This window comes from Peromyscus leucopus, chromosome 5, assembly GCF_004664715.2.
Source record: "Peromyscus leucopus breed LL Stock chromosome 5, UCI_PerLeu_2.1, whole genome shotgun sequence".
Taxonomy (NCBI): Eukaryota; Metazoa; Chordata; class Mammalia; order Rodentia; family Cricetidae; genus Peromyscus; species Peromyscus leucopus.
Window position 1 is genome coordinate 97,597,080 of NC_051067.1, and position 13,150 is coordinate 97,610,229.

The 13,150-nt window shown below is 44.9% G+C and overlaps 1 pseudogene; it reads left to right on the plus strand.

Moving 5' to 3' along the window:
• The first annotated feature begins 9,067 nt into the window (after positions 1-9,067).
• Positions 9,068-10,400, plus strand: LOC114706277 (annotated as a pseudogene).
• The last annotated feature ends 2,750 nt before the right edge of the window (positions 10,401-13,150 follow it).

Below are 13,150 nucleotides of genomic sequence, written 5' to 3' on the forward strand. Positions count from 1 at the left end.
TGGACTCAGGGAAACTGGTGATCCTGGGGTCGCTTTTTCAATCCTGCCTTCAAATCAGCGAAAAGCGCCTCCTTGGTTGAGCCTGTCCCGCTCCCAGGGTCACAGCTGTTTGCCCAACCCTCTCCCTGGATCCGAAGACCCTCCCCTCCATCTTCTCTCCAACTGAGCTTGTGTCTCTCTCTTCTTAAACTGTTTGCAGGAGACAGGGTCTCCCTATGTAACCTTGTGCGATCATGCCTGGCTCATCTTTGTAAGTTATTTTACAGTTGTGTTTGGTGTATGTGTGTGCACGTCACAGTCTGAGGACAGCTTTCTGTAGTTGGACCTCTCCTTCACCTTGTTGAGGGGGGAGCTCTCTTGTTTCTGCCACTCTGCATACGCCAAGCTATCCCTCCTTCCTGGCCCAGGAGTTCCCAGGTGATTCTCCTACCTTTATCGTCTTTCATGACAGATGTGAGCCACTTCATCCAGCTTTTTGTGGGTTCCAAGGACTCAACTCATGTTGCCTTGCTTGCTTGGCAAGAATTTTCACACACTGAGCCGCCATGCACTGAGCCCCGCTCCCACACACTTTTTCTTTTGAGACAGTACCACATCAGATTTGCCCAGGCTCATTTTGAACTCGGGCTTCAAACCTCGACTGTCTTGCTCCAGCTGCTGAAGTGGGTGGGATTACAGGTCTGTACTCCAGACCTGGCTTTCAATTTCTTTTAACATTTGAGTGTTTATTGTGTCTAGGCGCTGTTCACTTGCAGGAATTATGGCCAGGAGCAAGTTTCCTTGCTTTATTCTGCATCTCCACACCTGCTGTGTCTGCCCTACATCTCTTCCACGGCAGTTCCTCAGTCCTGTAGAAAGAGGCAACCTGGCTGCCATGCCTTTATCAGCGGCTACTCAGATCTTAAACTCACACTTTCAGTTCCCAGGCAGAGGGACAGTCTGATAGAGAGAAGGCCTGCCCACTCATCCTTTGGCTGAACCATATGTGCCTGAAGTGACACACCGATATTCAAGAACCCCAGGGATGGGGCCAAAAGGAGGCTATAGGTAGAGAGTGGAGTAAGAGGTTGTGAGGTTCAAAACCACAGGCATTCCTTCCCTACATCTAACTATTCTATGTCCTGCCCCCATTCCCAACTTGGGGACTCCCATAGAGATGCTTCTGTTGAACCTCACATTCCCTTTCCATGTCATATGTCCCTAATCTGTGATCTCTTTCTCATGAAGAGACCCCTTCCCCCTCACTAACACTCAATATCCCCTCCTGTAAGAGAGAATTGGCCATGATGTCTCTAAGCCCTTTCCTTTTGGAACTCTTGTGAATTCCCCATGTTCATGGTCTACACTGTGCCCCCAGGGAAAGCAACCCACAAACCAAGGTAGCGAGAGCAGACCAGTACGGCCATTCTACCTCTTTCCTCGCTGTCACTCATCCCAAGAGATACCTGTTATGGATTGAACCAGGGAAAAGTATTACCTCTTTCATATGCCCACCACCCTAGGCACCCCACCATCTTGAACCTTTTCGGGCTCAGGTCTTGCTGTTCCCAGGCCTATGTTGCCCCGGCACAGAAAACACCTAGCAGATAGCTGGGCGTGTGGGTCAGTGGTAGGCAGAGTGCTCACCTATTGTGTGTGAAGCCCCAGGTCTGACTTGAGGGATTGAAATCTCACCAATCCCTGAGGGACCTGAGCACTAAATCCCACCAATCCCTGAGCACAAAAACCCACCAATCCCAAACCACCCTGGAAAGTTCCTCCCTCTCCCCACCCTATATACGCCCCACACCCTGTTCAATTTGCAGCCACCTCACCCTAGAGTCACCCATTCGCCTGGATTCTTCCTTCCCAATAAATCTCTTGAGTGAGATTTGAGCGATGACTTTTTCCAGAGTGGAACAGAGCAGAGAAGTAACAATTTTTGCTGGAGCCGAGAGGAGCAGAACAGTAACACTTTCCCAGGGGAAACCTTCCCCTTGCAGAGCAGAGTTGTTACACTGAGGGGGGAACCTAAGCAGAGCTGGAACACTTTTGCTAGGGAAACTTTCCCTTAAGTGGAGGAGAGCAGTAATACTTCACCGGCCCTGGGCTGAGCTGTAACAACTTTGCTGGGGAAACCCTCCCGTGCCAGGGCAGAGTTGTTACAATGGAAAAACCTTTCCCTGCAGCAGAGTAATGAGTCAATCCCACCGAGTCTGTCGGATAATCAAAGGGATTTATTTTGGGTTAACTCACAACAAGCATAAGAGAGTTGGTCACAGGATCCAGGAGGGGTGGGGCGCGGTCCAAGAGGTTCTCTGGAGAACTCTGTCTTGATCCGCAGCACCAGCATCCAGCACCCAAGACCACAGCGAGCACATAAACATCCCAGGTCTTAAGGGGGACCTCCTCAGCCACGCCCCCAGGGGGTGAGCAGGTACCTAGCAGTTACCTGCTGCCTACTAGGGATGGTGCTTCAGAGAGAGGTAAGGCACACACAACCACCCCTACAGCAGAGCTATAAGCTACTACCCTTACGGTGACGTTGTGGTGTTCCTTGGCTCCCGACTGCCAGGATACCTTTATCTGAGCTGCAATGCTTACACCCAGCTGTGCAAAAATAAACCAAACACACTCCTAGAATATAGTTCATAGCCGGTACCAAACTTGTTTCCTGGGGAATCAGAGCAAAGGCCCTTGGGTTGCTGGAACCTGGGCTCTGGAATCAGAACTCCAAACGTCACATTCTATCTTTATGTGGTTATGTCATACTAGGACCCCACTCTCTGAGCTTCGTTTGCATCATCTGTGAATGGGAACAACGGCATCCATTTCGCTTTATCTCATTGTCCCTCCCTAACTCCCTCTGGAGGTAGTGAAATAAAGTGAAATACTCAGTGCCTGCCGGACAGGAAGACATGCCTTCTGTCATTCAGCAAATAGACCTTGAAGTGCCTCTGATGTGCCGGGTCTTGGAGATTCAGCAGCTAAAAGCAGAGTTCCTGTATTCATGCATCTTGTGGCTAAGTTGGGGGCTGAAATAGATAAAACTCAGTAAATAATGAGGGGAAAGTAAATACTAGCTGTTATAAAAAGAAGAGAGAAGGCAAAAGAAGGAGGAGGAGGAAAAGGAGAAGAAGGAAAAGAGAGAAAGCTGGAAAGTAGTTGGTCTTGTTTTGTTTGGTGAGATTTCTCTCAGCTAAGGATCTGAAGAAATCCTAGTGAAGTAAAAAAGGCAGCTTGCAGACATTGAACTCAGAGAGTTCCAGGCAGGGGAGCCAGGCCCCGGGGATTTCAGGGTTTCAGTTTGAGACCTAAGGTCTCCTTATACTACCTTTGTCTGTTTGTCTGTATGGTTGTTTTTGTTTGTTTGGTTTGGTTTGGTTTGAGACAGGGTTTCTCTGTGCAACAGTCCTAGCTGTCCTGGGATTGGCTTTGTAACCCAGGCTGGCCTCAAACTCACAGAGATCCACCTGCCTCTGCCTCCCAAGTGCTGGGATCAAAGGCGTGCGCCACCATTGCCCGCTTGTCTGTATGTTTTTTAAGACAGGGTCTTATGTAGCCCTGGATGTCCTGGAACTCTCTATGTAGACCAGGCTGGCTTCAAACTCACAGAGATCTGCCTGCCTCTGCCTCCTGAGTGCTTTGCTGGCCTCTTCTCCCCATGCGTAGTTCTTCAGCTTTCAGGAGAGTATAGCCCATTACTCTTTCTTATTACCCTCCCTGTTCCTTTAGACCTCCTCAGCCCTTCTCATAGCCCTATTTCTTTATTTGCATGTGTGTAAAACATGAGTATGTGTGTGTTTGTGCATATGCACAGGTAGAAATGAGAGCTGTTTGATATCAGATGTCTTCCCCTATTGATCTCCACTTCTTTTTAAAGACAAGGTCTCTCACTGAACTTAGGGCTCACAGAAGCTACATTAGATGGCCAACTTAGCTCTTGAGATCTGCTTGTTTCTACACTTTCCTCCATCCATTCTCCAGCGCGAGGGTTATAGGCACACACCACAGCACACACAAGAGTCTTGATTTTTACGGTCTTTCTGTGGGTGTTGGAGATCTCAACTCGGGTCTTCATGCTTGTGTGACAAACCCATTACTAGCTGAGCCCTCTCCCCAGCTCTTAATCTCCTCTCTGCTTTCATGTTTGCACACTCACTCACCTTTAAATCCAGTTTTCACATATGAGAGAAAGCATGCAATACACCTCTGAGCTTGCCTTATTGCACTTACAAACTGATCTCCATCCAGATTCATCCATTTCCCTGTGGATGTCATAATTTAATTCTTCTTTACAGCTGAATAAAATTCCCTTGTATACACACAAAAACCCCACTACGTATGCATATCCTGTAGTCACCCATCTGTTGATGGGTACCTGGGCTGACTGCTTATCTTGGGGGCTGTGTAGAGTGTAGCAATAAACACGCATGTGCAAGTATCTCTATGGTGTTCTGACATGGAATCCTTGGACTGGGCATGGGACCACAAGCCTTTAACCCCAGCTCTCAAGAGGCAGAAAGGCAGGTGGATCTCTGTGAGTTTGAAGTCAGCCTGGTCTAAATAGTGAGTTCCAGGACAGCCAGGACGACATAGAAAGGCCCTGTCTCAAACAAACATTTGTTGGCCGTCTGTATTTCTTCCTTTGAGAACTGTCCCTTCGCCGGGTGGTGGTGGTGGTGGTGGCGGCGGCGGCGGCGGCATCGCACGCCTTTAATCCCAGCACTCGGGAGGCAGAGCCAGGCGGATCTCTGTGAGTTCAAGGCCAGCCTGGGCTACCAAGTGAGTTCCAGGAAAGGCGCAAAGCTACACAGAGAAACCCTGTCTCGAAAAACCAAAAAAAAAAAAAAAAGAGAGAGAGAGAGAGAGAACTGTCCCTTCGCTGGTCCATTTATTGATTGGATAGTTTAATTCTGGCATTTAATTCCTGGAGGTTTTTTTTTTATATAGATTCTAGATATTAATCTCCTGTCAGATACATAGTTGGCAAATCTTTTTCTCCCATTAAGTAGGCTGTTCATTCTGCTGATTGTTTCCTGTGCTGTGGGGGGGAAAAGCTTTTAATTTCATGCAGTCCAATTCAACAATTCTTAGGCTTATTTCATGAGATTTGGAGTCTTTTTCAGAAAGTCCTTGCATATACCTGTATATATGCCTGTATCTTTTGGTGATATGGTTAACCAGTGAATTTAATTAGAGTTACTTGGAAGGGCATAGGTAAAGATAGTTACCGAAGCTTGAACAACTTATCAGGACTATATCACTGAAATATATACATATAATACATATATAGGTATATAATGTATTATACATTATACATAACAATATAATATAAACAATATATATTAATACCAATGGAGAAAATGTCTTTCCCTCCCCCAACAACCATTAGCTGCCTATGGACCCTCAGGGAAGGGTGTGGCCCTGTTAGTTCCTCACTCTTAGCAACTGTGGCACTATTTGAAAGGAGGAGAAGGATTGTTGGAGGAAGTATGTCTCTGAGGGTGAGCTTTGAGGTTTCAAAAGCTGGAGCCAGCCCCAGGCTCTCTCTCTCTCTCTCTCTCTCTCTCTCTCTCTCTCTCTCTCTCTGCCTATGGATCAGGATGTTGTGCTTAAGTTACTACTCTAGTGCCATGCTCCCTGCCGTGATAATGATGGACTAAACCTCTGGAACTGTAAGTGAGGCCCCAGTTAAATGCTTTCTTTTATAAGAGCTGCCTTGGTCATGGCGTCCCTTCACAGCCATAGAACAGTGACTAAGACACTCAGGAGAGGTCACGTGAGTCCCAACTCCCTCCATGAAAGAATTTTAATGGGCTCTATCTTTCCCCCTGTTTTTATTTTATGTGTATGATGTTTTGCTTGCTTGTATGTTTGTGCAGCCAGCTCCTTGGGGTGTCACTATTCCTTGTGAAAAACACCCTGAAGTTTTTACTTTTACTTATTTACTTGCCCTAAATCAAATCCACCCTACTCATTTTAAAAATAGAATCAGCCGGACTACAAAACGAGTTCCAGGACAGCCAGGCCTGTTACACAGGGAAATCTTGTCTCGGAAAACAAAAAATAAATGAATAAAAACTGACTCAGAGCCAAGCATGGTGGTGCATATCTGTAATCCTAACATTCGGGGGCCTAAGACAAGGCAGAGGCCAGCGTGGACTGCTACAACTAAGTCCAGCGTCATAAGAAAGAGGCCACCACCCAGCTGAAAGCGTCTCGACAAGGTGAAACTTTACTCTTAGTCAAGAGGGTGTGCTGCCCACAAAAGCAAAGGAACAAGCAGGAAGCTCCTTTCGTTCTAGTGTGGGTGGTCACTGTGTCTTTTGCCAATCCCGCCCCCCCCCCAACCTCACAATCATTCACAATCGACTAGTTTTTAAAAAATCAGCACAAAGGAAATGAAGAAAAGTGGGAAGGGCTTTTGGGGGAAACAAAGATTTAACCTGGTGGGGTACAATAAGAGGATTGCACAGAAGTCTTGTATGGTGAGGGAGATAAGAAGACTTTAATTATTTGTTGTAAACACAAGTTTTACAGGGTTTGATAGAAAAGACTACTATTTAATATTTTTTACAGGATCACACCAAAACACGATACCTCAAAACAGCAGAAAACAAACAAACAATAACAATGGGATGGAGAGGTAGTTGAGTGGCAGTCACTTCCCAGAGGTCCCAGGTTCCATTCCCAGTACCCACATGGTGGATTACAACTGTCTGTAACTCCAGTTCCAGAGATCCCACCTCTCTTCTGGCCTCTTTGGGGACCAGGCATGAAAGTCATGGAGAGACATACTGTGAGGGCCTAGACTTGACTTTACAGGCTCCATCTTAGGGAGAGAGCCACCATCTCAGACCATCTGCTGTACTTACTTCCAGGAAGGACCTCAAGAATGTGCCATGACAACTCTGAACGGATACAGAGCAGTATCCTCCTGCAGACATCCTGTCTGTGGTTTATGGCCCTTGAAGATATCTAGATAACCTGCTGAGCAATCCAGATAATCCTGTTCAGCAGGTTGTGGTTCCCTGCCAAAAGTCTAACCCAATGGTTTCAAATGTGGTTTCGTACCCAAAGTCTAAACCAATAGTTTCAAAAAATCACCTTGCCCCATATCCCTTCTACCCAATCCCAAGTTGCCAATTCCAGGCTTGTGGTTTTTCCCTATAAAAACTGTACACCTGGGCTCGTGGCCACTGCCACATTTCCTTCCATCTGCCACGTGGTGGCCCAGGTTGAACCTGAATAAAAGGACCCTTATGTGCTTGCATCGGAAATTGGCTCTTGGTGGTCTCTGGGGGTTTCGAGAAACAGGTACAACAATACATAAAGTAAAACACCCATATACATAAAATATGAAAAATACCTACAATAACAAAACACCCGCCCAAAACCAAATACACACACATACAAACTAACCTAATTGCTGCCGGGCACTAGTGGTGCATGCCTTTAACTCTAGCACGCAGGATGCAGAGGCAGGAGAATCTCTGTGTGTCCAAGGCCAACCTGGTCTACAGAGTGAGTTCTAGGACAACCAGGGCTACGCAGAGAAACCCTATCTTGAAACAGACAAAAAACAAATAAACACAATAATAACAAAACAACCAAAAAAAAAAAAACCCTAAACTAATTGCATAATGATGAATTTTGCAGGAATCCCACCTGTCTGCTTGTCTGTCTGTCTGTCTGTCTGTCTGTCTGTCTCTCTCTCTCTCTCTCTCTCTCTCTCTCTCTCTCTCTCCTGAGGCAGGATCTCAAATGATCTAGGCTGGTCTCATTTCTGCTATGTAGCTGAGGATGACCTTAAGTTTGTGATGCTCCTGTGTCAATCCCAAGTGCAGGAACACAGGCGTCTGGTGACACAGACACACCTGGTTTGTGCTATGCCGGGTACAGACAGAGCCCAGGGCTTCCTGCAGGATAGGCAAGCACCCTGCCAACTGAGCTTCACTGTCGACCAGGAATCCCTTTTGTAATGAACCCAAAGCCAATTCCGCGAGCTTCCAGACAGATTCCTGGTCGTTAGTGTTCAGATAGGCACAGTTTGGGGGTGGGAGAGAGGAGGTCCACGACAGATGGAGGGGTTGGGGACATTCTATCTCTCCTGGCAGAGTGAATGTTCTCTCTGACATGGAGCAAGGCCTGCCACCCTCCCTTCCTGTCAGGCCAAGGCCTTTAACTGAAGCACAGTGGGAGTGCCTGGCGTGAGGGAGGCTACATCTCCACCAGGTTGCCCTTCCTCAGGCCCCAGGTGATATATATTGCTGAGATTGCTGCCCCCTACTTCCCCTAGAGCTCCTTCCTCCCCTACCCCATCCCTTCTCTTCCCACATAGAGAAAGGGGAGATACTAAAACCGACTCCAACCTATTGCATTACAGTGTTTCTGTTAATATTAAAAATTGCTAAGATACAACTAAAAAGGCCTATGAGGGGTTGGGGAGATGGCCCATAGGTGGAGTGTCTGCTGCACGAGTATAGGACCCGGATTTGGATCCTCCTCTACACCCACATCAAGGCTAGATATGGCTTGGGTCTGTAACTTCAGTGCCGGGGGCATGGAGAGGAAACAAGAATGTCCCCAAGGATCCCCGAGTTTACTAGCCAGCCAGTCTAACTGGTGAGGTTTGGGTTCTTTGAGAAACCCGTCTAAAATGATAAGGTGGGGAGTGACAGAGGAAGACATCTAACATTTACCTCTGCCTTCCACTTGAATGTATGCAGGTGTGCGCACACACACACACACACACACACACACACACACACAAAACTGTGCAGCACACTCAGATTTCTAGCTACATTAAAATAACTTTAACTCCATTAACACTTTTTAGGAATAACCAAAGATAGTTAACTCTTCTTATTCAAATTATAAAAACAAACAGATAAAAACAATCAATAATGACCTCCGTGGTGTTTATGTTTTACAATTTAAGAACCCATGTTCCTTTCTTTGTAAAAATTTTTATTTAGTCCAAGCACAGGTCTGGGTCCAATCTAGGAAAGTCCGAGCTGTGGCCCTCTGAACTGCCTGAGCATCCAGATTTGCATTTCTGTGTCTGGCAGCATTTTGATTTATCATGGCTAATCTATGATCAGAAGAAATTCAGCTAAGGGCTCAGCAGGTTACTGACAAGTGTCTGGAAAGCTGTGAGGAGAAGTCTGGGTTTAGCCATCGAGTCTCAGGGTTCAGGAATCAACACCATCACTACGCTGGATGAACAAGGGGAACAACTAAACCACACAGAAGGCACAGACCAAATAAAGACACAAGAAAGGCAGAGAAGACTCTAGCACAACTCACCAAATGCTGTGGCCTCTGAGTCGGTCTGTCCTTGGAATAGGACAAAGAACTTTGAGTCTGGAAAGACCTATGGGGCAACATGGGGAGATGGTGGAGACAACTCGCCTAGCAATGTGGTATCTAAGCAACCAGGCCGGTAACAATGATCAATTTCAGCCAAGCCCAGAAGCCAGTGGTGGAGACATTAAGTGTACAACTAATGATGCCAGAGAAGATGAGATGGAAAAGAATCTGTGTAGATGTAACCAACCGTCTTATTAAATAAGAAACACAGAACCGGTGTAAAATAGAAAGCCAAGAGGTCAGAGGTCAGAGCTAAAATCTCATCCTTCCTCCTGCGGTGGTCCTAGCTCTCTGAAAAAGAGTGACTTCCTGTGTTTAAGTCTTTTCATAGTCTTTCGGTTCTGCCTTCTCATTGGTTGTAAACCCAAACACATGACTGCCTTGTCACTGCCTGTAAGTACAGCCCTCTAGGTCTTAAGGTGTATGTCTCCAATGCTGGCTGTATCCCTGAACACACAGAGATCTATGGGATTAAAGGTGTGCGCCACCACCGCCACGCTCTTTCTATGACTCTAATATCTCTGACCCCCAGGCAACTTTATTTATTAACATACAATTAAAATCACATTTCAGTACAAATAGAATACCACCATAAACCTGACTCAAGTGGGTAGTATCCTGGGCAACCTCAACAACATGGTCCTGGGGGGCTGGAGAGATGGCCCAGTGGTTAAGAGCACTGGCTGCTCTTCCAGGGCACTGGGGTTCAATTCTTAGCACCTATGAGGAGGCTTACTACTATCTGTAACTCCAGTCACAGAGTACCTAAAGCCTCTGTGTGAAGACATACACATAAAATATAGTTTTAGAGAAGGAGGAGGAGACAAAGCAGGAGGAGGAGGAAAAGAAAAGAAAAGAGAAAAGAGGAAGGGGTGGTGGTGGTGGTGGCGGCAGCGGCGGCGGTGGCGACAGCAGCAGCCCTGGATATGAGTAATGAAGCTGATGCTCACAGCCAGCAAATGCAGAGGATCACAGAAAAATCTGACACCAATAAAGATGGTGTTGACATTGCCGATACAAGAACAAAGAAACTCATTGACACCTAAAGCTACTGCCTTACTTCTTTATCAGTTCCTCAGTTCTCTAGCTCTTCCTAAGTCATTACCTGATCAGAGTTTGAAAGTTTGGCCCCACACCCTTGGAATTGGAGATATTGAGACAGAAGGACCAGACACCTACTTTTTTATTTTCTGTCCTTCGAGGGTAGGTTCCTGCTCAGGCTTCCTTCCAGTCTTTTCTCTCTCAGTTCACACTCTTGGGCTGCCTTCCATACATCACACATACTCTTTTCATCTGCTTCCCTTAGCTTCTTCTGCATTCAAGATTTGGAAACATTGCCACAGACAGCCATGAAAGAGGCCGTTGTTTAAGTAGCTTTTTGGTGGTGATGGTTTGTTTGGTTGGTTGGTTGGTTTTGCGGTTAAAGAGCGAGAGGAAGGAACAAGAAATGAAGTTGAGCAGTAAAAACTCATCACACACACACACACACACACACACACACACACACACACACACACACACACACACACACACACGCACAGCCACTCCTTGGGGTGAGAGCTTTCATACATGGTGGGTTGCTCTACATCATTATTTTGAAGCTTCTACTCCAAAGAGAAGAATACAGTGAGTTTCTTAAAGTGAACTTAACTTCTGAAAGCATAGTGATTTGTGCATGTATCTAGATTCTGGGATCCCATTTCATATTGCTCACTCAGGAACACTATGGAAAATACCTTTTAATTTCATATATGAGTAGTCTCACCATCCCATTATAGCCTTATTAGCCTCATCAATGTGTCACTAGTCTTTAAAGAAAAATATGTAAATATATAGGTGAAACAATTTAAGCAGGGGTTAAAAATTGGGGGGCAAGTTTGACAAACTGTATCATGTGAATTCAGATTTACCTCAGTATCAAGAACTATGTTTAGATTGGAAAGGAGAAGTCTGTTCTTATCTCAGGTGGAAAAATAGATTGCTTTGAGTTATGTGTAGTTTCAGACATTTAAAAAGTTAGAATTTGTTCCTAGAAGTTGCTTGGCAAATGACGCCTTTGGATTGGTTCTTGGTGACTCCTCTGCCACCCTCTCTAACTAGGTACAGAACCAGGTTCATGTAGATGCTGAACAGTGTTAGGAAAACCGAACTGGTATTTGTCACCTTCATTTGAAAATTAACATCTGTACACTTCAAAACTATCAAAGTAGATTGGTTTGACCAATAACCACGGCTTGATTCTTGTAATTAAATTTTGTAACTAATGGTATTGTTCTTTCAAACAGGTGACATGTTTCTATGACTTCTTTGTGGAAGCAATTATTTCACCAACTTTTGTTTAACAAACTGAATAAAGCAAATGTCCATACATTAAGCACTTCAAAAATTTATCATATATATATATATATATGCATGCACATATATATCCCTGTGTGCAATGTGTAAGGTTGTTTTGCCTCTATGTACGTCTGTGCACCTGTGGTGCCTAGTACTCTAAGAAGTGTTCTAGTGTATGTTTGGAGGATTTGAAATACTTTTTTAAGATTTATTTATTTATTATGTATACAGTGTTCTGTCTGCATGTCTGCCTTTACACCAGAAGAGGACACCAGATCTCATCATAGGTGGTTATGAGCTACAATGGAGTTGCTGGGAATTGAACTCAGGACCTCTGGAAGAGCAGTCAATGCTCTTAAACTCTGAGCCATCTTGCCAGCCCTGAAATAACTTTTTAAATTATTTAATTTCTTTTTTTTTCTGAATAGTTTGCTCCTACAGCTATAACTTCATGAAGAGCAGCTACTTCTAATTTTAGGAAAGATTGTTTTGTAATGTATAAATTAATATAACTCATCTGTAGATAATAATTTGATCAGTTTTATTCTTTGATATTGTACAAGATTTTAGATTGGGGAAGTAAATGGAAAGTTATAAGAAATTTGACTGCAATATAGTGTTCCTTTCATTCTCTCTTTACAAAATTATCATCTTTCATATATCAAATATGAATGATAAGAATAGAAATAGATCATATTTGTGAGAATTTGAGACTATAGGTTTTGTAGAGATGGCTATTTTAAACATGTATTAAATCTTTGTTAGATCTTCTTCTAGCTCTTCCATTTTTATTTGTTTCTTTTGTGTACTTGGGGAAGGAATGCACATGCGGAGGTCAGAGGACAACTTGGTGGGAATCACTTCTCTTCCTCCACTCTGTGGGGCCTGGGGATCAAACTCAGGGTTATCAGGCTTGGTGGCAAGTGCCTTTTCCCAGTAAGTCCTCTCACCTGCCCCATTTCTTATTTAATAAATTGAAAGGGAAGTGAACTGCAGTAGGAGTCTCTTTATTTATTACACATTTAACTTTCGTTGGCAAAATGTGGATGTGGTTCAATTTTTTAAGTGCCAGCTAACTAGCCTAGAGGACATCTGAAATATTTAACCAAAAGATAGGGAGTGGAATGCTGTGAGATCACTCAGCAAGAAGGTTCTTTTTGTACAAGCCTGGTGGCCTAAGTTTGACCCCTGGGACCTACGTAAAGCTAGAAGGAGAGAATTCTCCGCAAAAGCTGGCCTCTGACCTCCACGTGCACGATATGGCGTGTGCACACCCTTCCCCCACCTATCAAATGCACACAATAATAATAAATAAAGTATGGGTTAAAGGGATGGCTCAGAGGTTAAGAGCACTAGCTGCTCTTCCAGAGGACCTGAGTTCAATTCCCAGCACCCACATCAGATGGCTCACAACTGCCAGAACTCTGGCACACATATCTTTTTTGTTGATGTTGTTTTT